We start from the raw sequence: 11,801 nt of genomic DNA, 5'->3' as shown, positions 1-11,801 counted from the left end.
GAATCTTTGTCTATTTAATTAGTGTAACAACTATATTTGGCTTACTGGGCAGGAAAAAGCCAACCTTATGAGCTCTAAGAGGGAAAACTGGCTACTGAACAGTTCCAGTATCATCCTGGTGTGCATACAGAAAAGTAACAGACTTAAATGCTGCATCAGGTTAGAGGGGCATTTTGTGGTCTGGTTAATTTGATGGCTTCCCCCTCCTTTAACCCCCCTTTAAGTATGTTACTGATGCTTTTTTTTTTTTTTCCCCAAGATTTTTTTTTCTTTTCCTGTGCTGTCTTTAGTGACACAGTGCTAACACTGAAAATGCTGGCGGCTACAGTGAGCATTGCTCACCCAGAGCAATCGGATGAAAAGGCAGTGCAGATGTAATTTGTTTTCAATGGCTGTTTCAAAAGAATAATTGTGGTGACATTGTGGGATCAATATTATAGATTTTTGTTTTCAAGTACACTGTATGTGTGGTGCTAAGGGGAGGCAGGAAATATAACACTGCAGCCTGAATACAATAAAAATGGATTGAGGTCTGTGGGTATTGTCGGCTGGTAGCCATCATGGGTTTGGAACATCATTGGTGGGATTACAGTGCCTGTCCTCTGGGCTGGGATTTCATTGTGAGTGCACACACACATTTGCTGCAGTTTTCCTCCTCAGCTCCTTAAGGGACCTGCTCACTGCACTTGTATAAACTCCCTGTGAATGAGGCGCTGTAAATGCTGCCGTGGCTCTCACCTCTAGCAAGTGGCAGGATTAAGGGGCTGGGGGTTAAAGTTTGCAGCCATGTCCTTTAATTTGCCACACCATTCACAGTGTGCCCCTGCAGAACCTGGGGTGGGGAGGGATGCATGGTGCACCTACGTGAGCATTTCAATTCTCCTCCTGTTCCCCATCTCTCTAGGCCACCATGCTAGATAAAACTTCTTTAAGGCACCTGAGAGAGAGAGAGAGAAAGAGCACCTCCAGAGAGCAGCTTGCTGATAGAACCTACTTCTAACAATATGGTGAGTGTCATTTTAAAATACCATGAGAAATATGATGTGGTGATCAAGGACTTCCTGCTTTAAGGGTTTCATGTATCAGGGTAACTAGACAAAAAATGTAGTTCCCAGGGTGAAAATTATATTAACAAAGAATTAGTAATAAAACCGAATAAATGTAATGAGATGTGAAAGAGAGTGCATAGCACATTTTTTTTTCTGTCTTTCATAATTAGGCCCTGAAAGAAATGGAAATTCAGACAAAACACCTTCCTCATTACCAATTTAAATATTACAAATTAAAATGTGTTGTCATTGGACAGCTGATTGTTTTGCTTTTTAATTCAAGAGGTAAAGATGCTGCCTTTGGTTCAGGTTGCTGTTTTAGAGGAAAGGATTTTGCAGAATGGTTTTGGCTGATTCTCTTTTTCAGCTGAGATAAAATTTCAAATTTTCTCTCTGCCAGATTCTCCCCTTTCTTTCTTGGCTGAAATGATAGTTACCCAAACTCTGCTGACAGTCTGTGCACTACAGGGGTGGCCCAGAATCATCCTTTGTTATTCTCACAAGCCATTTATCATATTTATTAAATCACATAGATTCCTACCATAAGTTGGAAAAACAGTATGTGCTTAATTTGGACCAATTAATTCCACAACAAATACACTCTCTCTTGGCCTCTTTTATAAGCCAGAACATCAAACAGCTGTTCTCTCATCCCTGCAAAACTAGTATGTAACATTTTTAGTCAGCTTTTACTAGTGAGTATTGGATGAAACAAGATAGCAGACACTTATAGGGATCTATTTCAACCAGTAAATCCTGGTAATTTATTAATTACTCAAAGATTATAAGAGTAACTCTATTTAATGAAGTTTTTATTTCTGCATTTTATAATTCTTCAGGCTAACGGTCAGTAATGTCCGTTTTTTTCCTGTATCTCAGTGTTATGGTACAGAGCATAAAACTCCTTTCTAATACCAAAATATTGCATGTTTCTATTTGAAAAACAAAATATGCAAAACAACGTTGTGCTCTTAGGGCAGTTTCAAACCTCCAACACGGGTTCCAGAACAAAAGCTACCCTTGCACTGTCTGCTATGGCTGTCCAGTCCTCCCATGTTTGCCATGGCATGAACACCTATCCTGAGGATTTCTCTCTCTTACTTACATCCTGGGGGATTTTGTCAGAGGCTGAGGAAGCCAGGTGATACTGTGCGTTTACAGATTATCCTAAAAGAAGTACACACATAGGCCTGATGAGAATTTGGAGATGAGAAAAGGTTAGAGGAGCACTGAGCAGCTCATCAGAGTTGGAAACCTGTGTGATGTGCCCTCTGGGGGCTACAGTGGCTCCACTCTGGGTCTGTTACAGAAGCTTTGTGTGTTTTCTCTCTCTGTGTCTCTCTGGTTCTCCCTCTCTGATTCCTGCCCCACGGTTAGAGGAGGTGACACGAGTCTGTGAGTGGCACCATCAGCATCTGTGGATTGTTGCCAACTGGGGTAGCTTTGAGCTGATGTTTAAGTTGCACCTGATCACAGACTAATGCAGATGTGCTTCCAAAACACATGGGTGGAGCAGTGGCTGTGGAGTTACTCTGCTGCTGCTTTAGGTACTGTCTTGTTATTTTGAAAAGATTAAGAAATGTGGTACAAAGCCTTTAACTTAGAAAATGTAAAGGTTTAGCCAGCAGAGCTAAACTGCAGAGCCTGTAGGAACAAATGGGAGTAACTTTTCCAATGTTTGCTTTGAATTGCTTTTGGGTTTGTCTTTTTTGTTTTTACGATCTTTGATAGGAAAGGCTATTTGAAAGTGGCTCTGGGGTGTGTGTGAATGGTCTACAAGAGGTGGGGGAGTTAAAAATATGTTTCAAAACATCTCTTTCTCCTCCATGTTGGCTGACAGAACCAGGCCTGCAAAAATGGGATTGCCCGTCGCATGCAGGGATGTGCAGGAATTACTCAAGGCTGCCTCTCCCTAATGGTGAGGAGGCAGCAGAGCAGGACATGGCACTCCTGTGGTGAACACAGATTCTGTCTTTGTATTGGAATTTGGTGCTGTAAATGTTTGCCAGTATGGCGCTCCAGCTTTTATTGTCAAACAACTGAGATATCTGAGATGCTGCATTGTGTGATGGCTTGGCAAGAGCAACAAGACCTTGCATTTGGGGATTTCCTCCTCATTGGCAAACCAGAAAGAACCAGGAATGGGTTTAATTCAACTCTGATATCTTTGTACTGCTTGGGCCTATTTCTGCCTGCTAAATCTGGCATCTAGATTGCTTACAGAGATCTTTGTTGCAATGAGCCTTTATCCATTTTGTCCAAAAGCCTTGTCTACTTTTACTCTCCCAATCCCCTGCTTCTACTGCCCTTCCCCTTTTCCTTTTGGTGTCCTTCACCATCACAATTTCTTTAGTAAATTGAAAGTAGCTTGAGGCAAAGCTGACACACAGTAAGTAAGGATCCTCACCTTGCCTTTTCTGCCTTCTGAAAAGTAAAATAATATAATACAGGAAAAACAATCCTCCCCCCAGAGCCAGTTTGACAGACCTTTTCCCATGATAAATATTTTCCAGTAGTTACCTAGTTTGTGTTCAGGGACATAGGTAGAGCACCTGAGTTTGGGAATCAAACCTGGATTTATGGAAAAGTGGGCATGTTAATGGCTTTGTAACTAGAATAAGTCAAGCAATCACTATCTGCTGACTAGTAATAAATCTGAGACTAATGCAAAGTGTTAGTATTTTATATTGCTTACCTTTTTGGTCCTTTATTTATTAAAAAGATGTGTCAAAAAATGAAAGCTGCATATACACCATAAACTGTATTTCTTCATTTCTATGTCTGTGGTTGATTAACCTTAATACATACGTATTTTATTTTTTTCTGGATTCATTTCTGCTGATTCTGTTGAAGGAAGTAAATAAATAGTGTTTGCCTAGCTAATCTTAGGTCTGTTCTCTTCAAAATAGGTTTGTTTTTTTTTTTCCACGGAATAAAGGTAAGTATATACAATACATAATGACATAACCAAAAGTTTCTAATCATTTGCACGACTTTGTTTTGAAATACCAGTTTTGTGAGTTTTAAACTAATGCAGAATTCACCATTTTATTTTAAACTCATATGTCTGAGCACAGTATTTTCAGAGGCACCTTTGAGACTCTCTCATCTTGTCAGTTGCTAATGCTCTAAATGTTTTCAATTTCTCCATTTATTTTATTATTTTTATTGTGAAAAAATATTAGCTGACATCAAATTAATTTAAAATCATAATTTTTTGAGGAAAAATTTTGCCTATGGTCAAAGTTTTTTGTCTACAGCTACGCTTGTATCTGTATGGAGTAGTTGCCTAGGTGTTGATAAGCATGCATTAAGTATATACAAAATTGTTCTTAAATTGTTGTTTTTAAAGGTCACAGGTGGGGAAAATTTGGTAGAGAGGGCATTGGCTTTCTCCTAAGTACTTTGCCTGAGCATGAAAATACATTATTTGATATTTATTTTGTTAAGGTAATCTGACTTGTTGTCTAAGAAATTCTCCCTGGAAAAAAGCAGTTCCTTTCAGCTCCTGGATGTTGGTCTGAAGCAAGGGAACACCAGGGTAAAGGAATGGAGGATAAGGATGTCACGTGTTCTTGCTGTATTCTCAAAATTTCTTGTCGTGAAAATTATACCATGAGAAATGAAAGGGTTTGTATGGATTTTCCTCTTGTATGGTTAGGACAAGGCTTTGTTGGATGTCACTCACTGGTAGAGATTAGGAATTTAAGATGATCTTAATGGCCACAGCAGGTGCATGTTCTTCTCTTTCCTTGAAACTTGAATGAGAGGAGAGAGTTCCAGCACAGACACTGTGCTGATGGAATACGTTGGGTAATCCAACAGCTACAACTGTGCTCCTACAGAACAAATAAAGGATTTGGAGAGTCACCCAGCTGTAGAAAAATTGAGTGTTTACCATCACAGGAAATGGACTTTCATAGTTATTTTTCATGGCCAACATTACTTCTTGGAGAGTCATCATATTTTATGAAAACTTTATTAGCGTTTCCGAATGACCTTACCCCCATTGTATTTTTATCAGTCCCAAGAGCCATAATCTTTTTAAAATATTTTTTATCATTATAAACACAATAAAGTAAGCTGTCTTGCACCTAGATTTGTAGATCTCATTAGAGCTACTTTTAAAAAAGGTACTCCATCTCTTGGGAAGATAATGACAAGTAGTAGTCCTGACATGCAAAGTTTTCGGACAGGAACAGTTTCTTGAAATAGATTGTTTAATCCTTCCAGAATTGTTTTGGAGTGAATGTACTTTTTAATTGCACTTTTGGACAGCATTATGACTTGAGTGGGGGAAAGACAGGGGCAGCTGAAAACAAATGCTGTGGCAATATCAGTTAGATGGTACTCCAGGTGAAAAAATAGCCAAGTATTTGCTTAAGATTTCGAGTGTTGTCAAAGTCAAACAAGAAAAATGGCAGTTTTAAAACTCATTAAAGTTAACATTTGTCTGTATTGTAAATGAGGTATATTCCCTAGGGTAGTTAACAGCTTTGGTGGCACAAGATGGGGATAATTTTTCAGATGTACTCTTTCCAGTGGGCCAGTGTCCTAGGGCTTTGCTTTAAATGGCCTTTTTATGCAGTAGGATAATGGGCAGTTTGTGCATTGCTAAATCAGCCCTATTTTGTTAGGAATGTTACAGTCAGGGCACTTACAATTTGTCAGAGGAAATGCAGAACATCTCTACAGGAGTCTGTTTAAGAGGACATCATTTCTCGATAAGCTCTTGCTTAGGTCAACATGCAGCACTGCTCTTACACTATTCCCCTGTTGCTTCTGCCACACGGGAATGCTCTGATTTATTAGGATTGCACAAGTCATGTCCTCCGCCTGACTGAAGCCACAATGTGGAAATTTTCTCTTCCCTCCCCCTTTTCAAAAGGAAATGTAGAAGGTTACTTTAAAGGCCTCCTACAGTATTTCTGAGGGGACTGTTACAATGAAAGGAAATCCCCGTATGCTGCACAGGATCTTTGTGGCACAGCTGCATGTTATAAATACATCAGGGCTATCATCCTTTTAGAAAGTGTGCTGTTTGAGAGGGCTGGCTGTATGATCAAACTACTGTGAAATGCTTGTGGTGATGTGGAAAGGCAGAACAAAAAAAATCTGTGAATGTGAAGTGATACAAAAACATCCAGTGACTAATGGCATTAGAGTTTTTTAACCGGGCATATGAAAAACCCAAAAATCAACAAAAAAAATCCAGAAGTCAAAGTCAGTTGCAGTGATTTTTATTTCAAATGTATGTCCTGTCAACTTTTTAATTACATTTAAAATTGTGGAGAAACTTCTCCTATAATACTGGCTTAATGAATGGTGATTCCTTAGTCAAATCTGCTTTGAAAACAGTGTGCAATCCAGTGTTGTGTTAATTTCCCGTTTGATAAAGGTGCTAATACTCTGTCATTCAGGCTGCTATTACTAAGAAATTTTTGGTTTGTTTCAGCATTGTGATGTTTTAAACTCAATGGAGCCAAGGACATTTTTAATGAAAAGAAAAAAAAGCGATGAAAAGCCTTAGTAATTTTGTGTTTGTTGCCAATTGTAATATGAGAAGTGCAGAAAATATTTTGAAGGGGTCAAAGCTATTCATCTTTACTGTTTTTCTTTTTTTTATTTTTTTTCCTGTAACACAGAATTTAACTGTCTGCAGGCATTTAAGCCCAGAATATTCTACCTTCTCTGCAAAGAGATAAAACATTAGAGTTTCTCTTAAAAGACAACTTGGGTGGCTGTGAATAACCTTCTCTGGAATGGAAGTAACTCCATTATTCTGATTCACAGGGACTTATTCCTTATGGCTTCTTTTCCCCACTTTTCAAACTGCTGTTCAGTACCCTTGCTTCACCTCTGCCTTTCTCTTTGTAGATTTTCCTGAGATGCTCAGGGGTAAGAAGAATTTTTTTTTTTTTTAATGTGTGAGTAGAAATTTGTGTAGGTTCCCTGGATTTGTGAGACATACAAAGATCTTTCCTTCTTTGTAACTCGACTCTTCAAGGTCTGGAATGATCACATGAAGCAGGGGAGATAGTCCTGGAGTTGGTAACAGGGCACAATAAAGAAGATATGATGGAAATCCCTTCATGTGACTTGTTCTATTTGCTGTCTGCAGAGAAACATTTCTGCAAGTGATGCCACTGCTGAACCTGAAAATCATGGAGGGCCTTATTTACCCACAAGAGGACAGGAAATCTGTGAGCAATCTGCTTGAGCAGAGGGCAGGGCTGGGAAGGAGAGGCTGAGGAGTGGAATGCTGCACCATGGGCTGTGTACTGAGTGGGTATTTCCCACTCGGGACTGTGTGTGCAATGACTGACAGCAGAAGTACCTTCTGCTGGCACTGCAGAGTGGTGTGGCTGCACTTCGGTTTGATATATGGATAGCTAAATCAGTATGATTAGACTGTGCAAATTAAATTGGTATAACATCATACAAGCATTGCCTGGAGAAGAAAGAATTTGATTTTCAGAAATGCTGGATACTTGCGAAGTTCAGCTGCCTATGGATTGCTTAGAAAAAAATGAATCTTTGGTGTGGAGCATTTGTATAGCCAATGACAAAGAACTGGTTTTTTAGGTAAAGGACAAGGAAAGAGACAATTTATAAGAAATTATGAGAAGTAGAGCAAAAAAAATCTTAATATTTAGACTCAAGCAAATTCTATGAAATAGCTGCCATGTTGTGTTCTTATTCTAATACCCAGAGTAAAATCCACTTTATCAAAGTAGTTGTGGCATTTTTGTACAAGTGTTTGAATGAACATGTAGGAAATTTATATTATCTTAGGAAACTTGTCGCTCTAAAGTCACTGCTTGACATTCAGTTATTTTCAGTTTACTGTCACATACAAAATTATTTTGAGAGCCGCCATTCATTTTCTAGAGTATTACAAAGAGCACTATTTGTACTCCTTACTAAAAACCTTCAAGGAAAGAAAAAGTACAAGTACTTACTTTCCCCCAGAAATCAGCTCTCTAGGCTGCAGTTAACAAACTAACATTTTTATATACCATCAACTTCTGCAAAATCATAGTTTCCATTAAAAGTATCTAGGGGTTTTTGTTTGCCTGTGCTTTTGGTATGGAAATGTTTCAGATTACGCTTAGGTCATCAAGGTAAAAGGTACAGAATTACCTTGTTTAAAATTAATTAATGAATTGTTAACTCTGAAACCTAATGATGATATTAAACGGACACTATTCTTTTTATGTCATATCATGTCCTTTTTGCAGAATCATCCAAGTACTTCAGTATCTGTTCTTTAATAATGCATCTCAGTCTCCAGGAGCTGTGAAAGACAAATGTCTTCCTTGTCTTCAGAAATTCAGTGAAACTAAACCTTTTCTTGAGAGCTTTTTGGGAACCCCCTTTTTACATGGCCTGAGTAGATGACCACCTTTTTCAGGACAACATAAGCTGAAAATAATATGGATTTCAGCAAATAATAGCAGAATATACTGCCTATTTTATGCCTATTTTATTCTTTTATGCCTATTTTATTCTTTTATGCCTATTTTATTCTTTCCTTTTAGGGCTGTGTTTAATGAAGTTTGGCAATCTTTCAGATTTACTATGCTTTCATTACTGAATATATTAGTAGCCCATAAAGAATCTTTTCTATGCCCAAAAGACATTGAATACAAGCAAAGGAGTAGTAGTAGAAGTGCCTTTACTGATAGATGACATGAACTCTACCTGCTCTAAATACAAGTGGAAACCTGGGCTGTTGAAAGAGTCTGGTCAGTGATAGGAAGCAGCTTCAGGTCACTGAGCTCAAAATGTGCTCTATGTTCAATCTTGGTGGCTGTAGAAAGCATAGAGAGGGACTCTAGAAGACATCTTAGATATACACAGAGAGAAATGACGTGTTAATTTACCAAATCATTTAATTTCAAAGAAACAATCCATCTGTACAACTCAGAAAACCCCCAAACATACACAGAATGTTTATGGATTTTGCTTTAGTTAAAATAGTAACAAAAGTGATGAATGTGTAAAAAAAGTTAAACTCAGTTGCAACAGCACTGGAAGTAAAGCTAAGGAAAGAAATGGGCAAGCAGAAGGTGTTGGATCACTCATGGCTTGGTTGTACATTCCTTCGTGAGTGGCATAAAACAGCTTTTTAAATTTTGTTTTTGGTTGCATATGGTATAAAGTATCCTCTTGAGCTGGTGAGGACTGTTAGAATCAGGCACTGATGTACAGCCCAGGGAGAAGAGGGAGAGTCGTTCCCTTCCTGTGTTCATGCCTGACCTTGTATTCTCTGCACTGCTGGTAGGCAGTTCTGAGAGCTGCCAGTAGTGTTGATGACTTCACTGAGCTGGACGGGGGGGAAGAAATACAGCACTGAGCTCTTCTGCTGCCTTTTTACTCTTGACACACCCCATATGCTGAGATGGTGGGTGGCAGTGGGAGAGCTGGCACGTTAGCAGCAGTGTGCTCCCTGTGCCAGGGGAGTAATCTGTTGGCTGGTTAAATCTCATTTCTGATTCATCTCTACTTCCTGAGTAGCACTAAGAGGCGAGATCCTCACAGAAAATCCAGCTCTTGGAGTGTGTGATAGTGCAGTCTAGAGGAGACTCTGAAGCTTGTGCCTTGAAGCGCCCTTTTGAATACTGATTTTAATATACTTAGAAATAACCCCCAAACTCCAGTCTTTCTAGAATTGCAGTGCAGTAGTAATTTTTAGGGAAATAATAGAGCTGTTTGCCCTTGTTAGGTTTTTAGATATGCACACGCACGGGAAAACTCACTACACCAGAAGATTCAAGTAGGCAAATCAAAGCAGAAACAAAAAAACTTATTTTCTCTGTTAATAACATTGCTTGTTAAACAGAAGTTGGCATAGAATCCCGGTGTGAAATTGCCAAGAAAAGATTGTTAATTTGGCATAAGCTTTAAGTTGTCTCATTCAGTATCACATGAAAATGAATAGAATTATACGTGTGTTTGTACTGTGCACTGCTAGTGAAAAGGAGGATTTGCAACACAAGGAAAATAGGTGTGCACTGTCAGGGGGAGTTCATGTTCGTTTGACAGCCCCAGGACTTGGCAAACAAGTGCAGCAAAGTTGGAGGCAAGCAGCAGAGAAAACATCCTGCAATATTTTGCTGGAAGAAGCAAAATAGAGCAGAATCAATCATCTTTTCAATGAGAGTTTGAGGTGACTTGGGCCCTGCTCTCAGCTCTGCAGAGGACTTGTGCACCTTCCTCTACTACATGCAGAAGGCTATCCTTCCAGCAGGATTGGTACAGGGCTCCTCTTTTACTGCTGAACCCTCCATCTGCTGGGGCTGATTTACCCTCTGTGGGGTTACAGAGGCTGCTGTAAAGGGAGTGGTCCTCATTGCCTTGGGGCAATCATGTCTCTTCCTCATGCATCAAACTTTTATTGTCAGCTTTAACAGTCAGCCCAAAAAAGCTGCAAAAACTGGGGAAAGGGTGGGAAACACCCTTCAGCAGAAGAGTTATTAATTGACTTTTTGCCTTATGGTAGTGCTGTAAGTATCTAGAAGTATTTGGTCTTACTTTTATCATCTAATATCTAAATTTTCCTTTCTTTGTGTTTGTCTGTGGATGAAACAGAACCCCGCTGTCAATAGTGTAAAGTTTCTGCTCAATTCATCTTGAATATGTACAAGGCTGGTTCTTTAAACCTACCTTTTATGTGAGGGGTCAAGCCAGAGTAATACCAGATAACCCATGGAATAAAATCCGGATTCCACTGAAATCAGTTTGATTTTTCACTTTTGGATTTGTTTGGACTAGGATTTTAACTGGTTAGCTGGAGGTAAGATGTATCTTGTAATGGATTCCTGGTGCTGAAACATCTTTCTTCACACCTGGAATAAGACTGCTGATAGCATAGGAATTTGCAGCAGCATACAAGGGATGGCAAAAATAAAAGCTATCCAGATTAAAATAATACTAATAAAAGGATTGCCTTGCTCATCTCCTGTATTGTTCCTGATGTGACAGGACGTCTTCAGTCTGCAGAGCAGTGAAGCAGTTCTGCAAGGGCACCTCTGGCTTTGGGGGAAGTCTCTTCCTCCTGCAGGTCCTTGCTGTTGGAAGCTTCCATTCTCCTGCATTATTGGCCCCCCCTTCCACGCCTTCTGTGTGTGCTGGTGGAGGAGGTTTTGGCTGTGGGCTGGGCATCCGCTGCAGGCTGTGCTTGGAATGAGCTAATTCCTCCTCAGCCTCTCGGATGCTGTACAGCCTTCTCACCACCTCCTGCAGCTCAGCCACCTGCTGCAGGGCCCTTCCCCAGGCTCGCCTTCTGCAGACAGAGGTCCAGGCTCCTCCTGCAGCCTCTTCTTTCAACATTCCACTGGGAGCATTGGCCACTGCCAGAGTCGATGGTGCTCTTAAATGTTACTGCACTTAAATGATTCTTAGTTCACAATCAAACACATTAATTTAAAAATTAAAATCCTCCATTGGTAATGAAGTGGAGCAGCTGCAGAAATTTTTTTGTCATGTGTGACAACCACTGGTGGAGAAAGCAGAGAGGAGAACTGGAAATGATAGTCTCCTAAATGACTCCAAAAGGATTTATTAAACAATGTCAGAGCTAGAAAGTTGTAAGGGTTGTAAGAGTTGTGATTTTGTGTAAGAGGTAAATTCTGTTGGTGTAAGAGTTGTTGACTTTTTCTTAAGTTTTTGAAATGTGAGGATACGGAAGTCTTGTTTTGAGTAAAGAGAAATCAACAGCTTGTACCAAAAGTGTTCTGAAGATATAAG

The 11,801-nt window shown here is 39.5% G+C and overlaps 1 long non-coding RNA gene across 1 annotated transcript in view; it reads left to right on the top strand.

The window, feature by feature from the left end:
* The first annotated feature begins 908 nt into the window (after positions 1–908).
* The window catches only part of LOC120410613, a 55,743-nt gene continuing 44,850 nt past the window's right edge, over positions 909–11,801 (top strand). Inside the window, exon 1 of the long non-coding RNA XR_005602914.1 lies at positions 909–1,007. This is a non-coding gene — a long non-coding RNA (uncharacterized LOC120410613). The remainder of the gene's footprint in view (positions 1,008–11,801) is intronic.

The sequence above is a fragment of the Corvus cornix genome, chromosome 11 (assembly GCF_000738735.6).
Source record: "Corvus cornix cornix isolate S_Up_H32 chromosome 11, ASM73873v5, whole genome shotgun sequence".
Classification (NCBI taxonomy): domain Eukaryota; kingdom Metazoa; phylum Chordata; class Aves; order Passeriformes; family Corvidae; genus Corvus; species Corvus cornix.
Note: the sequence above shows the minus strand (reverse complement) of the source record. Positions and strands in the feature narration are given on the sequence as shown.